This window comes from Tiliqua scincoides, chromosome 1 (genome assembly GCF_035046505.1).
Source record: "Tiliqua scincoides isolate rTilSci1 chromosome 1, rTilSci1.hap2, whole genome shotgun sequence".
NCBI lineage: Eukaryota > Metazoa > Chordata > Lepidosauria > Squamata > Scincidae > Tiliqua > Tiliqua scincoides.
Window position 1 is genome coordinate 305,819,893 of NC_089821.1, and position 23,728 is coordinate 305,843,620.

Sequence of the window (23,728 nt, forward strand, 5' to 3'; positions counted from 1 at the left end):
TAGGGTTCCAAAAGGGCAGGTAAAGAGAATGGAGGGGAGGAGGAATGGGGGTGGGGGAAAAAAACCAGGAGGGGGAGTTTTCCCTGAACTTTCCTGTCTTTGGATGACTACAGACAGCCACTTGTCATAGGACAATTTGCCTCAGCCTGCATGACAACTTGTTAAGAGCTGAATTGTGCGTCAATTTGTGCATCACAAGTGTGCAAGCCAGACTATATTAACTATATTTATATAGCGCTTTTCAGCTAAAAGTTCACAAAGTGGTTTACAGAGAAAAATCAAATAACTAACGGCTCCCTGTCCCAAAAGGTTTCACAGTCTAAAAAGATGCAAAAGAATACCAGCAAACAGCCACTGGGAAAGGTACTGCTGGGGTGAGGAGGGCCTGTATATTGGAAAAAACATGGGGTAGGAACAGCCCTGACCTCCTGGTCTCTGAGCATTATTATCCGCTCTGCTCCTGGAAGGGACAGGTGCTTCTGAGGAAAGCCTGCTGTTTGTTTCAGCCAGCATCCAGATGAACATCCAGTGGGGTCACAGAATTTGTTCCTGTGCTCCAAGGGTGGATAAGAGTGATGTGCCTGCACAACACTGAGACTGTGAACAAGTTGATTCAATTGTATCCCTAAGGCATCTTGAAAAAGGCAGGATAGACACCTCTTCTATGGACTCTTAATAGGGGAAGGTTTTGCTAGTATGAAGATGGAGTGACAAGACGGATAAAGGTTTGCAGCCTTAATTGGTAAAGACCAGGCTGCCCCCGGAAGATGACCTACGAAACACACCTGTCTAGGAAAAATATGTACAGTTTTGTTGAGATGTGACATCTTGTAAATAAAATATTATTATGAGTGTTTACTAGAAAGTGGGGTGGGGGAGAAAAGTACAGTATTTACCTTTTGTAATATGTGGTCCTCTTTGTGTGTTACACCTCTAGTTTAACATTCTAGTTTAAGGATTCAGTCTTACAGTTCAATGCTATGCATGTTTAGCAAGAAGTAAGACCCACTGTGTTCAATGAGGCTCACTCCCAGGAAAGTGTGTATAGGATTGCAGCCTCTGGGCCCAATCCTATCCAACTTTACAGCACGGGTACAGCTATGCCAATTGGGTGTACACTGAATTCTGTTTGGGGGGGGGGGGAATCAGTCACAGAGGCTTTCTCAGGATAAGGGAACATTTGTTCCCATACCACAGGGCTGCATTACAGCTGCATCAGCACTGGAAAGGTTGGATAGGATTGGGCCCTCAGGGCACAATCCTAACTCCTTATGTCAGTGCTTTCCAGCACTGGCATAGCGGTGCCAATGGGGCATGTGCTGCATCCTGCAGTTGGGTGGCACTCACAGAGGCCTCCTCAAAGTAAGGGAATGTTTGTTCCCTTACCTCAGAGCTGCATTGCTTTTATGTCAGTGCTCGAAAGCACTGACATAAGAGGTTAGGATTGGGCCCTCAGTAACATACAACTTACTGGTAAGTGTTTTCCTCGGTACAAATAGAACCTGAAACTTTTCTTTGGGAAAGGCCACACTGCTATTGTTCTTTCCTCAGTTTAGTATCTCTAATTACATGAAGTCACAAGACAAGGGCACTTTCTAAAATCAGAAAATGCAGGCTGTATACAAAGCCTCACAGCTGAGATCACAGAACACAAGCAAAATGTGTTTTTTAATACTTATTTGATTGATTTATACCTTGCCTTTTAATTAAGCATTTCACAGTATGAAGCAGGGATGAATTGAAAGGCCCAAAAGTAGTTTCTGGACTACAGTTTGGCAAACCTTTGTGGGGACTAGACCGCATTTTTTGTGTGGTCTTTTCTGTTTCAGCGGGAAACGGCCCTCTTCAAGCATTGATGACAGTGGGAAAAAGAAGTAGAGTTTTGGGGAAAGCTCTCTTTTCATTTTTATGTTACTGCAATTGAACAGTTTGGGGTAGCTTGCAGGATATGAGACAAAGAGCAGTGAGAAGGACCTGCTTAAAGGTCTGAGAATTGTCCACATTCACTAGGATAGAACAATTATTTGCTCCTGAGGTCAGCATGGGAGGAGCTTATTTGATTGCATGTATATCATAACTTTCCTCTGAGAAGCTCAGGCAAATGCACTGTTCCCCTCCCCCTTTTTTACCATCATGAAATGTGACACACACACACACACACACACACAGAGGCCCAAGGTCACTCATTCAGCCTTGTTGGTGAGCAAGGCTTTGAACCTGGCTCTTCCTAAGCCTAGTTCCACACTATAACCCAGGGCGTCAAACATAAGGCCCTTGGGCCGAATGCGGCCCCCGGAAGCGATTTATCCAACCCTTGTTATAATTGGGTTCTCCCAGCTTGATACTTGGGCTCTCTCATATCTTGAAAACATGAACCAGATTTGCACATTTTCTCTTCTGTCATTTGCAGCTAATGAGTTTCTGTGCGAGAACAAAGTGCTTATTTCTGGCCATCATCTGATTAATGATGTCACTTTCTGCTTAGTGATGTCACTTTCGGCCCTCAGCTGGCACCATGAATGCTAACTTTGGCCCTCTGTATGAAACAAGTTTTTCACCCCTGCTCTAACCACTATACTATACCATGCTTTACCATAACACTGATCCAAAGTCATATGGCCATTCTCCTGCTCCATTCAGCTCACTGGTCCTCATCCAGTGCATTACCGATTTCAGGCATCTGGTCATGAACTCTGAAGTAGCCTCACTGAAATTTGAGTGAAAGGAAGGGTACAACTGAGAGTCATTGTCATATGGGTGACATTGTGTCCCAGGTCCCTCTTAAGCAACATTAAGAAGATGTTAAAAAGCATAGTGAGCCACCACGTCTCTGACGATGACTTTGGAATTTTTGTAGTAAGTTTAATACTGTTAATGAAGTTAATGCCCTCCACCACTGAAACTTTTGCACCTGCAAATGGTGTGGCAAAATGAGGGGGGAATGGTTTGGCTCGGCCCTAAACCCAAACTCATGGCAAGCCTGAACAATCTTGAACAAGTGGCACAGGACAAGAATCCAAGCATAGGTATTTGGCTGAACAGTTCCAAGAATCCTATCCACATCCACGGGCTTCAACTATTGAAACTCATCCAGGCAATGGTGATAGAGCCTGGACACCCCTGATAGGAAAGTTGTCACTTAAGTGGAAGTTGATCCACTTGATCATTGATCAAGGTCAATGATCTGTAAGATTTCATTGGGAAAGTGCTTGGCAAACATTGTCCAGCAGGTTGCAGAGCACCTTCTAGAACAGTGCTTCTCAAGCTGTGGGTCGGGACTCACTAGGTGGGTTGTGAGCCAATTTCAGGTGGGTCCCCATTCATTTCATTGTGTATTTTGTTTTTAATATATTAGACTTGATGCTGCCATGGTATGTGACTGCATTTGGGGAAATGTTACAGACCAGACCTGTACTTTTAACAGGCTACTATGTATGTACCTTTAACAATGATAGTCAATGGGGCTTACTCCCAAGGAAGTGTGGATAGGATTGCAGCCTTTGGGATGTTTGGGGAATTTATTTGATTTACTTATTAGATTCATACACCGCTTTTCTAAAAACCCAAAGCAGTGTACAACAGACAAAACACATAGAGATAAGACATTGAAATCAATTGTTGAAATAAAACCACTAAAAATTTAAAGATCCAGGTCTACAGAGCTTGCGTCCTGAGTACACTTCTGTACTGCAGCGAGTCATGGACTCTTTGCTCACAACAGGAGAGGAAACTGAATGCTTTCCACATGCGCTGCCTCCGACACATTCTTGGCATCACCTGGCAGGACAAAGTTCCAAACAACACAGTCCTGGAATGTGCTGGAATCCCTAGCATGTATGCACTGCTGAAACAGAGACGCCTGCGTTGGCTTGGTCATGTCGTGAGAATGGATGATGGCCGGATCCCAAAGGATCTCCTCTATGGAGAACTCCGTGCAAGGAAAGCGCCCTACAGGTAGACCACAGCTGAGATACAAGGACATCTGCAAGAGGGATCTGAAGGCCTTAGGAGTGGACCTCAACAGGTGGGAAACCCTGGCCTCTGAGCGGCCTGCTTGGAGGCAGGCTGTGCAGCATGGCCTTTCCCAGTTTGAAGAGACACTTGGCCAACAGACTGAGGCAAAGAGGCAAAGAAGGAAGGCCCATAGCCAGGGAGACAGACCAGGGACAGACTGCACTTGCTCCCGGTGTGGAAGGGATTGTCACTCCTGAATTGGCCTTTTCAGCCACACTAGATGCTGTTCCAGAACCATCTTTCAGAGCACGATACCACAGTCTTTCGAGACTGAAGGTTGCCAACCTTTGAACCAATAAAAGATCTAATTAAAACATAAGCAGCATAAAAGTGTACAAAGGGTCCCTAAGGGGTGCCCCCTTCCCCAAAGGCCAGGCCAGATAGATGGTCTTATTGTAAACCTTTAATTTACTTAATTGATTTGATTGTATGGGAAAGTTAAAAGAAATTTCCTGGTCACTTCTGGCCATGGTACCAATTTCAGGTTGATGACATTACTTCTGGTGGGTCCCGACAGATTGTCATTCTGAAAAGCAGGTCCCAGTGCTAAAAGGTTTGAGAACCACTGTTATAGAAGGAAGCTCAGAACCAAGTAAGCCATTCACATTGCAGGAAAGCTCTGCTGGATGTGAGGTGCGATAGTGACAGAGAAAGAAGTACATTTCACCACAAATAGCTATGGAAGACCTACTGACTTGAATGGAGAGTGCTAATAACTGCAGTGCATCCCCTTACCTTAAAAGCCCCCATTACAGGCTTTTTGTTCTGAGTTGCAAGAGGAGGTCGGTCCACAGTCCACCACGGGTGCTACAACAAGGTCATGTCATGATGTCATATGGCAGGGTCCTTATGCAATGCTCTCAAATCTTCATGCAGGGGCTTTGTACCAACGCAGAGTTTTGAGTCAACAACCAACATCATGTAGGGATTGCTGCAATCTCCTATCATGGAGATGCAAACGTCATACCCCGTTGGACATCACATCCCCTGAAAAGATAGTAGCCATAAGGGACAGCCAAGGAAAACAGAAATTTGGCAGGCATCAGTGTGTTTGTGGGGGAGGGGCAGAGCTTAATGCCTTTTAAAGTATTGCTCCGGTCACTGATTAATGTTTTGCCTCTTGCTTTGTGGTTAAGGGCAGCATTTTGTCTATGAATTGGTTAATTTTTAATTGATTAAAAAACCTTTTTGACTAAGTAGAAAGGTGCCTCTGATATGATTGGGCAGCAAATTTTTTAAAGCATTAAATTATTTTTAGTGTAAGGACATACGAACCATGGGAGGCAGGCAATGTCATAGAAGAGGCATTCCCCATTCTCTTGCAAAGGGCATGCCTCTTTTGAGACTCTGCCTGCTGCAACACGAGTTCTCATAATCTAAAAAAAAAGTGCTATCTCCCTGTCAGAACAAAGATTTTTATTCACAAACTCTTTTAATTATTCAACTAAAAATCGTATGATGACTGAGCTTGCTGTGTAATTTGATAAAGAAACAAGGATGTGTAGCATTCTTGGTTTGACTGAGAGGGAATAGGCTCAGGGTTTGGCTCAGCTAGGCACTTGTATGATCTTGGGAAAACATCTCGCTTTGCTTTCCTTTGCTACCAAGTTGGGCAATGGTGTCCCTAATCTTCAATCGCTAGGGGGCAGCAATGTCTGAAAAAAAAATATCCAAAGGAAATACAGTAAGGCTGCAATCTTAACCACACTTTCCTGAGAGTAAGCCCCACTGAACAAGATAGGAATTACTTCTGAGTAGACGGGTTAGGATCGTGCCCTTAGTCTTGCTGAATATGAAACTCTGAGTTACCTCATTGTCAGTGAGGAGGAAAGAGCTTGGGGAAGGAGAGAGAGAGAGAGCGCTCATGAACCCCAGTCTCATAAAGGAGATATAAGGACTTCTAGAAGGCCTGTGTTTGAAAGATACACCTTTGTTGGAAAACCAGGCAAAAAAAGCCAGGCATGGATCCAGATGCCATCCCATCTGCGCAGCCATTTGATCTAGGTTGTATCAGCGGCAGATTGTGTGGGATCCATGGGACAATTGATTCGGGGTGCATTTCACCCCAAGTTTCCATCTCTCTCAAATTTGCAACTAATGCAAGCAAGCTACAACTATCTGCTTCCTGCCCACTCGAGCAAGAAGCAGCTATTTCCCCTCCTTCCCTCCTTCCATGCTGCTGTGAAACCCAGAAACTGTGAGACTTGGTTTTTTTTAATAGGGACAGTGTGAATGCATTGTCCCCATAAATGATGCCAGAAGTCCTGTGCTGGATTGTGGTACTCCTAATATAGGGGTGTCCAAACTTTTTGGCAGGAGGGCCACATCATCTCTTTGACGCAGTGTTGGGGGCCCGGGAAAAAGAAAAATTAATTTACATTTCAAATTTGAATAAATTTCCATACATGAACACATCAGAGATGGAACTTATATAAATGAATGAAGGTCTTGCAATAGCCTACAGCAGTGTTTCTCAAACTGTGGGTTGGGACCCACTAGGTGGGTTGTGAGCCAATTTCAGGTGGGTTCCCATTCATTTCAATATTTTATTTTTAGTGTATTAGACTTGATGTTGCCATGGTATGTGACTGCATTTGGGGAAACGTTACGGCTTTTAACAATAATAGTCAATAGGACTTATTCCTGGGTAGGATTACAGCTTAAGATTGTTAAAAATTTCCCTATTTGATGATGTCACTTCTGGTCATGACATCCCTTCTGGTGGGTCCTGACAGATTCTCATTCTCAAAAGTGGGTCTTGGTGCTGAAAGTGTGAGAACCACTGGCCAAAGCCTATAAAAGATCTTGCACAAAGCAAGGCCAGCCTTTCCTTTGCTGCCACTGCTGCATCACAGATGTGAAACAGCAAGCAGTGGAGGGAGTCCTCGTCCCACAGCTCACGTGAGAGGTCGAACAGTTGGCCGTCACACTGAGAGCAGTTGCATCAGGCCAGCTTGGGCTCCAGCAAGTCTCTGGAGGGCCAGAGGCTCCTTGGAGAGTAGGGGCTCCCTGAGGGCTGGATTGGGAGTCCTCAAGGGCTGCAAGTGGCCCCAGGGCTGGGGTCTGGGCACCCCTGCCCTAACATAACCTAACTATCCACAGATTTTCCACCCACGGTTTTATATCAACCGTGATAAAAAGTACCCTTTAAAGGAAAGAGGTCCCTTTACTCAGTCTCACTTACCTTTGTAATGCAGGAGAGTTGCAGCAGGCAGGAAATCAATCAGTCGAACCCTTTCCAGGGGCTTAGAACCACTTAGTTTAAGTTCAATCCGCCCCCATGCCCCCCCAGAGCGTGCACAAAAGAATGCAAAGCAGAAATGATTATCACCTCAATGCATTCTCTTTGCATTCTTTTGTGTGCTTCAGGGGGAAGGGAGGGGGCTTGCCTCAGAGTGAACTAAGCTGTTGATTGATTGCCTGCTTGCTGCTGCTGCCACGCATTACAATGATAAGCAAGGCTATTTTTAAACAGCTAAGTAAGGTGACTTTGTTTTTTAAAATTGATTTCATTTTAATCTGGGAATGGGACCCCTACGAATACCAAGACACAACCTGAAACTCTAGATACTGCAGAGTTTTCCACAAAGGTTTGTGCTTTGTACATTTGAACATAGGCCATGGCTGCCACTTGGAACCATGGCCCACCTCACTGCATCCTCCCCAATACATAGGGGGGCTGCCCTCTACGTTCTATGCAGGTTCAGAGGCATTACCTCTGCGTACTTTCAAGATGCATCTAGTTGTTCTGCCAAATCCCAGTCCACTGATGCCAAGTAAACCAGTCCAATCAATCAGAGTTGCCAAATCAGAGTCCAAGGTCAGGTTCCAGGTAGGTCAGTCAAATCCGTCAGGGTATCCAAGTCAAAGTCTAAAGCCAAAGTCCGGTCACAATCCACAGTCAGACTCCAAATTCAGTAAGCCAAGTCAGTCAGTCTCCTCTCCTACCTCCAACCTGCACTCCTTCAAAACCCACACCCACTAGTTCCTCCAGGTGCTGTTTATATGCTCCCAGGTTCACTTTAGCCTCCAGTGGCTGCAGCTGCGCAGCACACCTCCAGCTACCACCTGGGCTTTAACCCTGCATTTACTTAGAGCAAGGGGCACTGTGGACACCACACTCTACCTCCTCGCCAGATCTTCCGCTATTCCACTACACTAGTCTAACTTGTGCAGATATTGCACAAAGTAAATTGGTGGACTGGAGTTTTGCCCTGAGATCACCTGCTAAAATGCAAGATCAGCTAGATTCTCGTATTATTGTTAATGTTGTAAGCTACCTGAGGGCCCAATCCTATTCAGCTTTCCAATGCCAGTGCAGCCCAGTGCAGCACAATGCAGCCCTGAAGAAATGAAACAATCATTCCCTTACCTTGGTGATGCCCCCATGACTGTCCCTTACTGCAGCATGCAGCTCATGCCCTGTTGGCACGACTGCACCAGTGCTGGAAAACTGGATAGGATTGGACCCTGATACTCTTCCCTGTAAGTTGTGACTGGAATTCAAGCCTTATTCAGCTTCCCTCTAGGTCAGCAATTTTTAACCCATGTGCCATGGCACATTGGTGTGCCAAGAATGGTCCACAGGTGTGCTGTGGAATTTGAGGGAGGGTCATTTATTCGTAGGGCCATTGGGGGATGTGAGCCCCCCACTGGCAGCACAGTGTGCCTTGTCAATTGTCAAAAAAAGATGGTGTGCCCTGACAATTTTAGGGCCTTGTCAGTGTGCCATGAGATGAAAAGGGTTGAAGGTCACTGCTCTAGGCACTCTGAAGTTTGGCGATAACTTCATCACTGAGTACTCTGTGCACCGTCCAGCTCGGCATGTTCCTTGTGAGAATTGCTCCTGTCCAAGCAGCAAAGTCACAGCGGACTTGAACAGAAGAGTGGGGAGGCAACAGTCTGGGGGATGGGGGAAGGTCCTGCTCTAATGAAGACCTCAAACTTCAGGCATATCCCTGTGGGAGGAGATGCTTTTGTTCCTGCTGTGATGTGCCACGGGAGGCAGCCCAAGGTAAGGGAACATAAGAACAGCCCCACTGGATCAGGCCATAGGCCCATCTAGTCCAGCTTCTTGTATCTCACAGCGGCCCCACCAAATGCCCCAGGGAGCACACCAGATAACAAGAGACTTGCATCCTGGTGCCCTCCCTTGCATCTTTACACTCTCTTTACACTCTTTACTTGCTCTTTACACTCTCACATAATATCAGAACCAGGGGACATCCACTAAAATTGAGTGTTGGGCGGGTTAGGACAGACAAAAGAAAATATTTCTTTACTCAGCGCGTGGTCGGTCTGTGGAACTCCTTGCCACAGGATGTGGTGCTGGCGTCTAGCCTAGATGCCTTTAAAAGGGGATTGGACGAGTTTCTGGAGGAAAAATCCATTATGGGGTACAAGCCATGATGTGTATGCGCAACCTCCTGATTTTAGGAATGGGTTAAGTCAGAATGCCAGATGTAGGGGAGAGCACCAGGATGAGGTCTCTTGTTATCTGGTGTGCTCCCTGGGGCATTTGGTGGGCCGCTGTGAGATACAGGAAGCTGGACTAGATGGGCCTATGGCCTGATCCAGTGGGGCTGTTCTTATGTTCTTATGTTCTTATCTGGCATTCTGACATAGCCCATTTCTAAAATCAGGAGGTTGCACATACACATCATGGCTTGTAACCCGTAATGGATTTTTCCTCCAGAAACTTGTCCAATCCCCTTTTAAAGGCGTCCAGGCCAAACGCCATCACCACATTCTGCAGCAAGGTGTTCCACAGACCAACCACACGCTGAGTAAAGAAATATTTTCTTTTGTCTGTCCTAACTCTCCCAACACTCAATTTTAGTGGATGTCCCCTGATTCTGGTGTTATGTGAGAGTGTAAAGAGCATCTTTACACCAGGCTTTGCGCACTGTAGAGGACACTCTGTTCCAGAACCACCATTCAGAGCGTGACACCATAGTCTTCCGAGACTGAAGGATGCCAACAAGAGAAAGAGCATCTCTCTATCCACTTTATCCTTCCCATGCATAATTTTGTATGTTTCAATCATGTCCCCCCTCAGGTGTCTCTTTTCTAGGCTGAAGAGGCCCAAACGCCGTAGCCTTTCCTCATAAGGAAGGTGCCCCAGCCCAGCAATAATCTTAGTTGCCCTCTTTTGCACTTTTTCCATTTCCACTATGTCCTTTTTGAGATGGCGACCAGAACTGGACACTCCAGGTGTGGCCTTACCATCAATTTGTACAACGGCATTATAATATTAGCCGTTTTGCTCTCAATACCTTTTCTAATGATCCCAAGCATAGAATTGGCCTTCTTTACTGCCAATTGGGTTGACACTTTCATCGACCTGTCCACCATCACCCCAAGATCTCTCTTCTGATCTGTCACAGACAGCTCAGAACCCATTAACCTCTCTCCATTGTGAAAATTGCCCATTGACACCCACTCTCTGTTTCCTGGTCTTCAACCAGTTCTCAATCCAGGAGAGGACCTGTCCTCTAATTCCCTGACTATGAAGTTTTTTCAGTAGCCTTTGGTGAGGGACTGTGTCGAATGCCTTCTGAAAGTCCAGATATATAATTTCCATGGGTTCCCCCACATCCACATGCCTGTTGACCTTTTCAAAGAATTCTATAAGGTTCGTGAGGCAAGACTTACCCTTACAGAAGCCATGCTGATTCTCTCTCAGCAAGGCTCGTTTGTCTCTGTGTTTTGAGATTCTATCTTTGATGAGGCATTCCATCATCTTACCCGGTATTGATGTTAGGCTGACTGGCCTATAATTTCCCAGGTCCCCCTCCTTCCCTTTTTAAAAATTGGTGTGACATTTGCTATCCTCCAATCTTCTGGCACCATGGCTGTTTTGAGGGACAAGTTGCATACCTTAGTCAAGAGATCTGCAACGTCATTCTTCAATTCCTTAATAACTCTTGGGTGGATGCCATCAGGGCCCAGTGACGTATTGATCTTTAATTTTTCAATGAGGTCTGAAACATCTTCTCTTTTCACCTCTATCTGACTTAATTCCTTGGTCAGGAAGGAGTGTTTGGGCAGCGGTATCTGCCCGAGGTCTTCTGCCGTGAAGACAGATGCAAAGAACTCATTCAATTTCTCTGCCATTTCTAAGTCTGCTTTTATCTCCCCTTTCCCTCCCTCACCATCCAGAGGGCCAACCACTTCTCTGGCGGGTTTCCTGCTTCTAACATATTTGAAGAAGCTTTTATTATTCCCCTTAATGTTGCTGGCCATGCGTTCCTCATAGTCTCTCTTGGCCTCCCATATCACCTTCTTACATTTCTTTTGCCACAGTTTATGTTCCTTTTTATTCTCCTCTTTAGGGCAAGACTTCCATTCACGGAAGGAAGCTTCCTCGTCCTTTATGGCCTCTCTAACTTGGCTCGTTAGCCAGGCGGGGACCCTGGGACTGCGGTATCCCACTGATTCTCCGCATTCCACCAGGTTTCCGTTACGCCTACTATGTCAATGTTTCCCCTTGTCACAAGACATTCCAGTTCTCCCATCTTTGCTCCGAGACTTCGGGCATTTGCATAAAAGCATTTGTACGTGGAATGCCCCAGGAAGGGCTGCTTATTAGTTCCTTTATCCCTGCATTCTCTCACTGTGCCAAATGAGTGGCCTTTGGTGCCCCACCTCAGGTGCCTGTGGATTGTGGAATGATCCTGCGTAAGACGCTCTTGTTTGGGTACTCGGCCAAGTGAAATCAGATGGCTGGTGATCGGGCCTAGGGCCTTCTCAGTGGTGGTGCGCCATCTCAGTGGCATAGCTACAGGGGTGGTGTGATACGTGCTGCAACGTGCCATGCAATTGGCCTGCAACGTGCTGCAACGTGCCATGCAATTGGCCCCTCTCACTCGCTATCGGAGCCATTCCGGGCAGTGATGGCAATGAGCAGACACTCACCGAACCAAATATCATCACCTGTGCATTGCCATCACTGCCCAAAATGGTTCCGTTAGCGAGTGAAAGGGGCTGCTTACACAGAGCTTTGCTGTGCCTGCAGTACTTACCACACCGCCCCTCCTGTAGCTACGTCATTGTCCCATCTGTGGGGTGCCTTTTTGTGACAAGTAAGAGAGGCACCGAACTCTTTTGTCATTCAGGAGCCAGGTTAAAAACTACCTTTTCTCAGAGGTTTCGTGTTTCAGTTTTTATAATTTTTCTATGGCTGTTTCAAACTTTATTACTCATGTTCTGTGTCTTATTTTTAAATCTTTCCAAAAGGCTTTAAGTATCTCTTATTGTTCTGCTCTTATTGTTGATTCACCAAATGCCTTTTTGGATATATATATTTTTTAAATTGTAAAAGGTAATAAATGTTTCCGGAAAACCCATAAAACAATTGTTTGCTTTGAAGTGAGTGGGGGAAGAAAGGTCAGAGATGCTGATGAGGCATCTTGCTTTCAAAAGGTTAAAACACATGATTAAAGACATGGTTTTCTCACGTTGAAAGGTAGGGGGGGCTCTTGTAATGAGGAACACCAGTTGGTCCCCATGCAATGGGTTTAGTGAGCTGCTGAGAGAAGGCATGAAATATACGCCAGGGAATAGCTTGTCAGGCTGGGCTCTTGCCCTTGGCGGGCACAACACAAGGCTAACTGATTGCCTGGCCTGAAGCAAGGAGGCTTGCAAAATCAGCCCATGATAAGACCCGGCATCAGCAAAGGAACGGGAAATAGCAGCGTTTCACTGGCCTTCTGCCTGGTAGAGTGAAGGCAACAGGGAAAGTTGTGCAGGGTGAAAACAAACTTTTTCATTCACGACCAATGGGTCTTTTATTCCCAGTCACAGGCGCCCTTTTTCCTTCTTTTTTGAATGACTTTTCAGTTTCATTTAAAATCATGTCAGGACTCACGACTGCAGCAGGCAAGAATCAAAACACTTAGTATTGTTGCATTACTTGGTGAGGGTACAAAATACTTCATGCCTGTCTCAACAGTTCTTAAAGCAATAAGGACAGACAGAAGAAAATATTTCTGGAGGAAAAGTTCATTACGGGTTACAAGTCATAGTAGGTATGTGCAAGCTCTTGGTTTTAGAGGCAGGCTGCCTCTGATTGCCAGATGCAGGGGAGGGCACCAGGACGCAGGTTGTGCCTGTTGTGTCCTCCCTGGGGTATTTGGTGGGTCACTGTGAGATACAGGAAGCTGGACTAGATGGGCCTTTGGCCTGATCCAGCAGGGCTCTTCTTATGTTCTTAAGTGGTCTGAATGGTAGATCAGTATTAGTTATCTCCCTGTTTTAGATGGAAGGCTGAGGAACCCAATCCTATCTAGTGTTCCGGTGCTGATGCAGCCATGCCAATGGGGTGTGTATGGCACCCTGCACTGGAGAGACAATTACGGAGGTCCCCTCAAGATAAGGGAATGTGTGTTCCTTTATCCAGAGGCATACGAAGATCATTTGGCAACCAGGCCCATAAATTTTTGGCACCTCCCCATGACAAAATCATTTTCAGTAATAGTCATGATATGAAATTAATAATAATAATAATAATAATAATAATAATAATAATAATAATAATAATAATAATAATAATAATAATAATGGCCAGACAAGAATTGCAGACAGGGAACTTTTTTTTTATTGAACTTATATATAATAGGTTTCACATATGTACTGAACATTAGAGATCATAGCCCAAAACAAAATAGGTAAGGAATGCCCATCAAGATAATATGCAGTGGGCTTGTGGTTTATTGTCCATACAAAAGCAGTTTTGTTGTAATATAGAAGAAAAGCAAAACGTACGTACATTTATGAAGAATGCATTTGGTTTTCTGGAATGCTTGCAACAAGCTATTTATTCCCAGTGGGAATCCCAGTGTAATCCACTTTTTGTTACATAAGGCAGTTGTGTTTTCCTTTTTTTGTTTTTTGGCTATAACATTTGAAAGAATAGAGACATTTCAACATGGTTTGTTTCACTGCATTCTGCATGAAATTACTCATTGATTGATATATAACATGATCATGTTATTCGAAGATACCAAGATTTAAAAAATTGGGAGGCAGCTTCTGTCAGCCCCCTGCAGCTTGGCACTTAGGGCCTGTGGCCCCCCCTAGCCACCCAGTCGTATGCCACTGCCTTAATCCTGTGGCTGCATTGCAGCTGCATTGGCCCTGCAAAAATTGGACAGAATTGGGCCCTGAGGCTGAGATATGGTTTCTCATCTAAGACCACCTAGTGAATGCATGGTCGAGATCATATTTGAACTTGGGGCTATCAATGTCCCAGCTTAGCAACTAGGCTGCACCAAAGCTCCTGCAGCCTGCTCCTATGCATATGTACTTAGAAGTAAGTCCCACTCACTGTAATGGGATTTATAAATATCCCCTGTGAATAAATATCTTGTCTTTCTGTTGTTAAAACACCTGCAGGTACCACAATGTTATAAAAACACAGATATATTCTCTCTCATTGTAATTAAAGGTGCAGTAAAAATTTAACCATGAAACTCAACAAATAAATATAAATCAGCAGCAATGAAAACTTATCACCAGTAAAATAACAAGATCAATCAGCATAAAAACATCATTGCTCTAAGCAACTTCAAAACACAGTGCTAGTCAAACAGTTGCTACTTCCAAGTAGGTATGTATGGTTTTTCAAGAACATTCTCAAAAGTTAGTAGAAGATGGTTCATTGGCTCAGAGCATTTAAAGCCTGTTGATACTTCCTGGGGTCAAACCAGCTGAAACCTTTTAAAAACTCTGATCAAATGTTTTATTACAAACACAACATTTGAGAAGGATGAGGACAGCATAAGAGATTTTAGTGAGTTTGCCCTTGAGTCTTGAAGAGACTTGTTTGTTTGTTCTGAATCCTTGTATTCAGTGGCATAGCTAGAGGGGGTGCAAAGCACTAAGTTTTGCAGGGAGCCTCATTGCAACATGCGAGCAGCACTTCCCCCTCCCCCTTGGAGGAGGAGACCCTGCTAACTGGTTAAGAGGCACTTTTTCAAGTGGGTGCTCCTCTTTTATTTAGCAGGGGGAGAGTAACTGGCCCACCCCACCCCAGCACTGTCTTTTCTAGTGGCTGTCTGCTGGTGTTGCATCTTTTTAGATTGGGACAGGGAGCCATTAGATATTTGATTTTCTCTGTAAACAGCTTTGTGAACTTTTGTTGAAAAGCGGTATTTAAATACTGTTGTTGTTGTTGCAAAACAGAGGTGAACACCTGGCTCTGAAGGGGAGGGGCTGCTTGCACACCTTGGTGAGGATCCCTGCAAAACTTTGCACTCCCTCTAGCTAAGCCACTACTTGTCTGCCTCCTTTCAAAGAAGTTTGCAAGGTGGTCCATGAAGAAAAGAAAAATGTAACATTGACATCATAATAAAACAGTCTTTCCCCCATTACAGAAGTTGTAGCAGGTGATCTTATTTTCATCAGAGCTGTGGCGCTGGGGGAGGAGGTATTTAACCCTTTCCCCTTCACCATTTCCTCAAACTAAAATTGCTCCCACAAGCTGTCACAGCAAAGATCCTGGTACCTGTACCATTTTCTGCTGGGGGTTAGCAATAGCTTGCAAGAGAGGGGCATCTGTGCTGAGGAAATGGCATGGAGAAGGTTTTAAACAAGCCTCCTGCCATTTCCTGGTCAGAGTCCTTTAAGAGGGGATTGGACAAATTTCTGGAGGAGAAGTTCATTAAGGGTTACAGGTCATAGTATGTATGTGCAAGCTCTTGGTTTTAGATGCAGGCTGCCTCTGATTGCCAGATGCAGGGGAGGGCACCAGGACGCAGGTTGTGCCTGTTGTCTTGTGTGCTCCCTGGGGCATTTGGTGGGCCACTGTGAGATACAGGAAGCTGGACTAGATGGGCTTTTGGCCTGATTCAGCAGGGCTTTTTTTATGTTCTTATGTTCCTCTTCCTGCTGGGGCTGCTTCAAAAGGGGGGGGGGAGTCCATGGTTAATTACCTGTGCCACATATTTGGCCCTATAATACATATTGGTGTATAATGTGAAAAGTGAACTGTGAGTGGAAAAGGCCTTGGCCATAGCATATTGCCATTGAAGGTAAAACTCTGGCTTGTCCAGTATTGGTTTAAAAAGAGCTCAGTACTAATTTAGAACTGGACACATGCAAACTCTCCAGGGTTCGGAGCATTTCCAGCTCTAAATGCAGCACTAGAAACAGATTACAGATGCTCGGTGTGATTGCACCCCCAGAATGGCTCGTGTCTCATAAGATTCGCCCACACATGCCAGAGAAAAATTAAATTACCCTATCACGTCTAGCAATGGCTCTGCATGACAAAGCTGAGCCCTGTGTGGATACTTCAGGCGGACAGCAAATATTTGTAAGGGGTTTGGGCAACAGATTATATATACTGCAGTCTAAATTTTAAAAAATCTGACCAGGAAGCCTTATAATAGATTTGGAGAGAGAGGCTAAGTTCAGGCATCATGTTAAATGACTTAGGCCCAAATCCTAACCAACTTTCCCGCACTGACAGAGCGGTGCCAATGGGGCGTGTGCTGCATCCTATAGTTGGGTGCCAATTACAGAGGCCTCCTCAAGGTAAGGAAATGTTTGTTCCCTTACCTCGGAGCTACATTGCCCTTACCTTGGTGCTGGAAAGTTGATTAGGATTGTTCCCTTAATTTTTGTATGCACAAGGAAGTATGTGGCTTTGGGCCTGCCCTCCCCCTCCCCATCTTTCCTTCTTTTGCACATGGGGAAGGAATTTACAACTTCTGCTCTTGATTTGGGACACATTGAAATTTCCCATGGGGTGGCACAACCTGGAATGCCTGCTGATGCTGTCTCTGGTCTGCTGCCTCATGGGCATGTGAAACGTCACTTCCGGTTTCTCCTTGAAATTGGAAGTCATGTGTTTCGAGCTCTAATGCTCAGCCTGAGCCTGGCATCCTCAGCCCCTGCTGAGCTCAGAAGCCGCTCCAGAGACAAGGTGAGCAGAGCTCCCCTTGCCTCCGGAAGGGGTGCATGAGGGGGGTCCTGACCCAATCCGCAGATAACTGAATCTGCGGATAACTGAATCCATGGATATGGCCCCCCCTGTATTTTTAATAAAAATACTAATAATAATGGCTAGTGCCATGTTGCACACACACACACAGTTAGTGTGGATGATTCCTGTTCACTACGGAAGCTTCAAATCTTCCCCGCTAAGGAACAGAGGGAGGGGAGAGGGGGAGGGGAGGGGAGGGGAGGGGAGAAGAGGAGCGTGCAAGTCTGAGGCTGACAACATCTTGTGCACAGGACACTAAACCACAGTTTCACGCTATGCTGGAACTGAGAGAGCATGTCCTAGAATGACATGGTGCAGGGGTGACCAAACCGCGGCTCGTGATTCACATGCAACTCTTTCGATCTATAGCAGTTCTGCCCTTGCCCGGGAGTAAGAACATTCACTGGCACACAGTGGGACTTGCTAGTAGCATAGCCAGAGTGTAGCTGTTTGGTGAGCGCCTGCGCATTGCGTCACTGCCCTGAATGACTCCGACGGCGACTGGGAGGAGCCGCTTATCCAGGATGTTGTGGCGCCTGCTGTATTTACTGTGCCTGGCTACGTTACTAGGACTTGCCACATACGACTGGGTTACAAGAGACTGAGCTGCAAAGGAAGAAGCCCCTCCCCCCATCCAATTTCACCTCTGCCACAAAGTCTTCAGGGGATTTTAGCTGCTCCTTCCCAGCCTTGACACCCATGTATGGGGTATTTATTTAGAATATTTACGTGCCGTTTTTCAAGCCTCAAGTTCACAAAGTGATTAACACGGCAAGGTGATACTATTAGCTGGCCTTTCGGGGTTGCTATAAGAGGTACAATAATGTACACGAAGCATTCTAAGCACTCAAAAAACATGAAATAAAATATAATGTGTTTATTCATTTATTTGGTTATCCTTGGAGGCCCTTTTTTGGGTGCCCGTTCCTGTGGCAGTGAGGTGGATGATGAAAAAAGGGCCTTCTTGGTTGTGGCACCCAGTATGTGGAATACTTTCCTTGGGAGGCTTTCACGACACCTGTGCTGCTGTCTTTGAATCTCTAGAGAGCAATCATTAATTCTAGCAGGCCTTTTATAAATCAGTGGTTTATTTATATACCGTAGGGCTGGGGATAAGAATAGGCCCTCAGTTTGGCTGTACTTGTCGTAAGAGGCGACTAAACAGCCACCGGGTAGATGGGACTCGTCAGCCTGGGAAGGCAGCTCATCTGAGAGAAGGAAAACTCTGATCCCAAACCTCCACTGCCTTGTGGCTACATCCAGTTATGGAAAAGGCTTCAGGAGTCAACCTCGAGGCAAAATCCAGAGCCGGAGTCCCTGAGGCAGTTCATGGCTGAACACAGTCATGTTCTGGCAACTCCTGCGACGCCGCTGGAACCAACCGTATTGGCCTCTGCCTTTCCATTGGACCATTTCAGTGACGTGGAGAGGGGGGATTTGCTGCATGGGTAACAGCCTATCCTCCATACCTACTTTACCCAGGCTTCACGCTCTGGAGAGGACACTCTGTTCCAGAACCACCATTCAGAGCGTGACACCATAGTCTTTCGAGACTGAAGGATGCCAACAACAGGACTCATAGACCTGCTTCTCACAGAGTCAAGGTGGTTTACATAAGCAGACTGACCCTCAACCCCATTTTTTTTAATGGGTTTTTTTTACAAATGTGATTCTATGAGAAACTCATAGAACCCTCCATTTCTCCAGATGGTTCCCTTCATGGTGCTGTCCTCATCCTGGCTGCACAGCTCTTGTGCTTTCCAAGCTTCCATATGCAACTGCAAAACACACTTCAGGCTGGCTCTCAGGATGTTATCCATTTCTTGCCAGCTGATTCTTCCACACACCTCCACCCATCTCTTGCCAGCAGCTTCCGGTCACTCATCCAAGGCGCAACCTGAGCTGAAATTGCTTCGCTTTTTTCAGGCAAGGCGATAGCTCAACCTCCAGGCCACAACTTCTGACGTCCAGACCACACCTCCAATTTCAGTGCCCTTTGTCTATAGCAGCCATTTTCAACCACTGTGCCCTGGCACACTGGTGTGCCACGAATGGTCTGCAGGTGTGCCTAAGGAATTTAGGGGAGGGTCATTGATTAGTAGGGCCATTGGGGGATGTGAGCCCCCTCACCAACAAGCATGGAGTGCCTTGTCAATTATTAGAAACTGGTGGTGTGCCTTGATCATTTTAGTACCTTTCCAGTGTGCCATGAGACAAAAAAGGTTGAAAACCACTGGTCTATATCGTTGCTTTTATTTTGTACTTGTGGTTTTGATTATTTTTCTTGTTGCTTGTATGCTGCTTTGATTCTAACTAGAAACACGACCCAGAAATGCTCTAAATAAAATACGAGGAAAATGCATAATTTATTTAAAAACAACAGCAGTTCACCATCAGTGGCTTAAGGGTTTCCCCCACAAAGCACAAAAGTCACAGGTTAGTCTTAATTATACCTTTTATCCTCTGCCCCCCCCCCCACCCATTTGCCAAATTTACAGTGGTAACAAAAAGGGCAAGTAAATAATTGCCAACAGAACATCTGTCAGGGGTTGGATTTCTGAGAAAGAGATTCAGTGCTTACACCTAAAGTTTGAAAATGGATTTTAAAAAATAAAAATAAAAAAACCCTGGTCATTGGTTTAAAGTCCTGTTGCTGAAACTGGTTTCCATGAGAACAAGAACTGCAGCAAAAAACTAAATGGAAAAGGTAGCTGATGAAAAGAGCTGAAATGATGCCTCACAACAAGAGAAAGAGTCGCTGAAGACTGGGTGGGCCAGTTCATACAATTGGTTGGATCTACACAATCAGTTTATAGAACTGTATAAAGTGTTTATATACAATTGGTCCATTGAAGACTGGGTGGGCCAGTTCATACAATTGGTTGAATCTGGGCTGGCTCATCCACAGGGCTGATTGAGGCAGTTGCCTCAGGTCCACCCACTCACCTCCACAGGTCTTCCTCCCACTCCCTGGATTGGAAAAGGAAGAGAAGGATGGAATGGAAGAAGAAATATGGAAGAGAAGAAGAGATGGTGGATGCTCTAGTCCAGGGGTGTCCAAACTTTTTGGCAGGAGGGCCACATCATCTCTCTGACACTGTGCTGGGGCCGGGGGGGTGGGTAAATTTGAATAAATTTACATAAACGAATATATTGGAGATGGAACTTATATAAATGAATGAAGGTCTTGCAATAGCTCAAGGCCTATAAAAGGCCTTTCGCAAAGTAAGACCAGCCTTTCCTTTGCTGCCGCTGCTGCATCACAGATGTGAAACAGCAAGCAGTGGAGGGAGCCCTTGTCCCATAGCTCATGCAAGAGGTCAGACAGTTGGCTGTTACGCTGAGAGCAGTTGCATCAGGCCAGCATGGGTTCCAGCAAGTCTCTGGAGGGCCAGAGGCTCATTGGAGACTGGGGGCTCTCTGAGGGCCGGATTAGGAGTCCTCAAGGGCCACAAGTGGCCCCAGGGCCGGGGTTTGGGCACCCCTGCTCTAGTCCCATATTCTCTTTCAGGGATGTGCCAATCCACTGCAGCAAGACTCGAGTTGAGTTCCTAGTCCCCTTCCCCTTTGACTTATGCACAAGTCTTAATGGGCAGCCTTCGGGGCTCTTCCAGGGCCTTCTTGAGACAAACAAGTCCACAGAAAAAAACAAAACTGGTGGTGGTGGTGGTGGTGTGTGTGTGTGTGTGTGTGTGTGTGTGTGTGTGTGTGTGTGTGTGTGTGTGTGTCAGAGTTCTCGTTTAATGCTCCCCTGATGTCCAGTTCCCATCTTTTATTCTTCAACTGAGTGCAGTGGTGTAGAAAGCCCTGATCGGTTTTTCACAAACCCCAGCAACCCCTTGTTTCTGTGAAAAACTCTGGAATCCTTAGTCACTTCTGGTTTCAAAACATGTGTATCTCGAGTTCCGGTTTCAAAACATGTATGTCTCGAGACATGTGTGTCAGAAGTCTGGGAAATGCATGTTTGGTGACTTGAGTCCAAGTCTTATGAGTTGAGTCACCCATCCTTACTCACTTCTCTTTCACACTTTCTTTTCCATTCCATCCCCCTCTTCTAGCATATCATTTAGTCTTATTTCTTGATGTATGCATCTCATTTTCTATATTAACGTGTACTCAAGACAATTTATGTTAAAAATAAGATTTTATATACATGCATTAACAATCCACTAACACATAATGAAGCAAACCAAAAGTGCAAGTGTCTGCCACTTAACAACGGTTTGCTTAGTAATGAACCGCATATATGACGGTGGTCAGAGCACAATAAAGATGCTCTTAATGAGGCAATTGCATGCCCCATAGTCTGCAGCAGAATGTCTGTTTATACAGCAGAGAGGCTCTTAATGCAAAGAAGAGCAATCTATCTCCAGTAGCCTGTGCAGCCAGCTAGTGTCTGGCAGGGAGTCTGTTGACACTACAAAGGCAATAGATTGGACTGAACGTTCACTTAATGACCTAATTGCATAACAATGGGGTTTGGAGAATGCATCCCCATCGTTAAATGGTGCACATCTGTAATTCTAAAGGATCAGGTGCTGAGAATTGTCTGTCCAAAATCCTAAGGCCCCTCACAGGACTACAGTTCCCAGGGCTCCCTAAGGAATGAGAATGAGTACTAAAACTGCTTCAATCTGTTGTCTTGATGTGCCTCCAAGAGAGTTCTCTTTGGAGAAAAGAATGTAAGACTTATTGCCCCCCAGGCTGACTTCAATTAAAACATCTTGAGTTCCTTACAGTTCTCTTTCCACAAGAATGAACTTTTACATTTAGTTGTACTGCCTTAAGGCTGAACTCTTCTTTTGCAATTATCTGATGTCATCATTTTCACCACTGCTTTATCAAACATTGCCAGAATGCGGCTGGGCAGTAACTGGGAACTTTACTAACTGGGAACTTGGGCTGATTCAAATGTGCCATCTTAACTGGACAGGTTTACAGTTTTGAACCTTGATAAAGTCTGAGTTTCTGGATCTGGATTGTAAATCTGAGAGCCTTTTTATGGGATTGTACAAGATCAAGTCAATTAACTGTCAGAAACGAACAGGCAGGGTTTGGGTGGACAATATACCCCTTTGACCAACAAAAGAATCAGGACGGACCGGTTCCTCCAAACCAGTTCAGGAATCAAGGAAAGTTCCTCTTCAGGACTAAAATAATCCTTTGGGTGGGGTAATTGGGGGGAGGGGCAGATGATGCACGCCTTCAAGTGTGCACACTCACCAAGCCCAATTCCTCCATACGAGTTCCTATGGGGAGGAATTGGGCTCAGAGGAAGCACATCCTATGCTGGGTGTGCCATCTTAACTGGACAGGTTTACAGTTTTGAACCTTGATAAAGTCTGAGTTTCTGGATCTGGATTGTAAATCTGAGAGCCTTTTTATGGGATTGTACAAGATCAAGTCAATTAACTGTCAGAAACGAACAGGCAGGGTTTGGGTGGGACAATATACCCTTTTGACCAACAAAAGAATCAGGACGGACCAGTTCCTCCAAACCAGTTCAGGAATCAAGGAAAGTTCCTCTTCAGGACTAAAATAATCCTTTGGGTGGGGTAATTGGGGGGAGGGGCAGATGATGCACACCTTCAGGTGTGCACACTCACCAAGCCCAATTCCTCCATACGAGTTCCTATGGGGAGGAATTGGGCTCAGAGGAAGCACACCCTATGCTGGGCATTCTCTGAGGCAGTTCTCCTAGAAAGGGTCTGGAAAGAAACTTGGGGTGGAGAATTGGAACACCTCCAAGTCTAGTTCCATCCCTGTTTTGACCCCAGGCCAGCCCAGGCCAGCCCACCTGGATGAGGGGCTGATGCCTTTGCAGTAATGTCTGTGGCCAGGGAACTTTGGCAATAGGTGGTCATTGCCCATCTATATCCCTGGGCCTTGCTAGTTTTTTTGTGGTATGGGGGGAGGCAAGAGGTTGGGAAAACTCCTTGATAGTTTTATAAAAGGGTGGAGAGGATAACCTCCTGCTTCTACTGATTCTTGGCCCAACTCTATCCAACTTTCCAGCACTGCTGCAGACATAACGCAGCCCTGAGGCAAGGGAACAAATAATCCCATACCTTGAGGAGGCCTCTGTGACTGGCTTCCCAACACAGGATGCAGTGCACCCCCCCCCCATTGGCATGACTGCACCAGCACTGGAAAATTGGATAGGATTGGGCCCTTGGGATATCTGTTCTCCAGGACCCCCACATTACAAATATCAAGAGTGATTCTTTTTAAATTTGATTCAGTAGTTCTTTGCTTTATGCTTGCACAGTGATGGATTAATGGTGGAGAAGATACACACTGTTCTACTCCGAACACAGAATCATATTAAACCACATTCACTCCTTCTCTCCACGCATTCACTGAAAGCACGGAGGAGACGGGGGGGGGGGCAATGCCTCCTGGCTATGTCCCCATATCTTGTACAGTTTTACTAGCAATACCTGACACCCATGTGCTTTGCTGAACATGTGAAATGGCCCTTATCTGCATATTTTTGTGTGTGCTTAGGGGCTTCCCTGCAATCTGGAATCCATGCAGAGTTCTAGTCTGTGCAAAGTTGCATGTACCCCTGCGCATGTATATGGGCTGCTTACAGAAGTTCCACAGAAAGCGTGGATTTTAAGGGGTGATGCTAGCATTTGCAGTGACGTTGGGGATGGGTGGCAGATGCAACCCTATTGGCTCCTCCAGTGAACATCTGGAAAAGAAGATCTGAAAGGGCCTTCG

General features: G+C 45.6%; 1 protein-coding gene across 1 annotated transcript in view; it reads right to left on the reverse strand.

The window, feature by feature from the left end:
- MTHFD1 (methylenetetrahydrofolate dehydrogenase, cyclohydrolase and formyltetrahydrofolate synthetase 1) overlaps window positions 1-4,913 on the reverse strand; it is an 80,034-nt gene extending 75,121 nt beyond the window's left edge. The window contains exon 1 of the mRNA XM_066629599.1: window positions 4,750-4,913. The gene's annotated coding sequence lies outside the window, so the exon portion shown is untranslated. The remainder of the gene's footprint in view (window positions 1-4,749) is intronic.
- Between the last annotated feature and the right edge of the window lie 18,815 nt (window positions 4,914-23,728).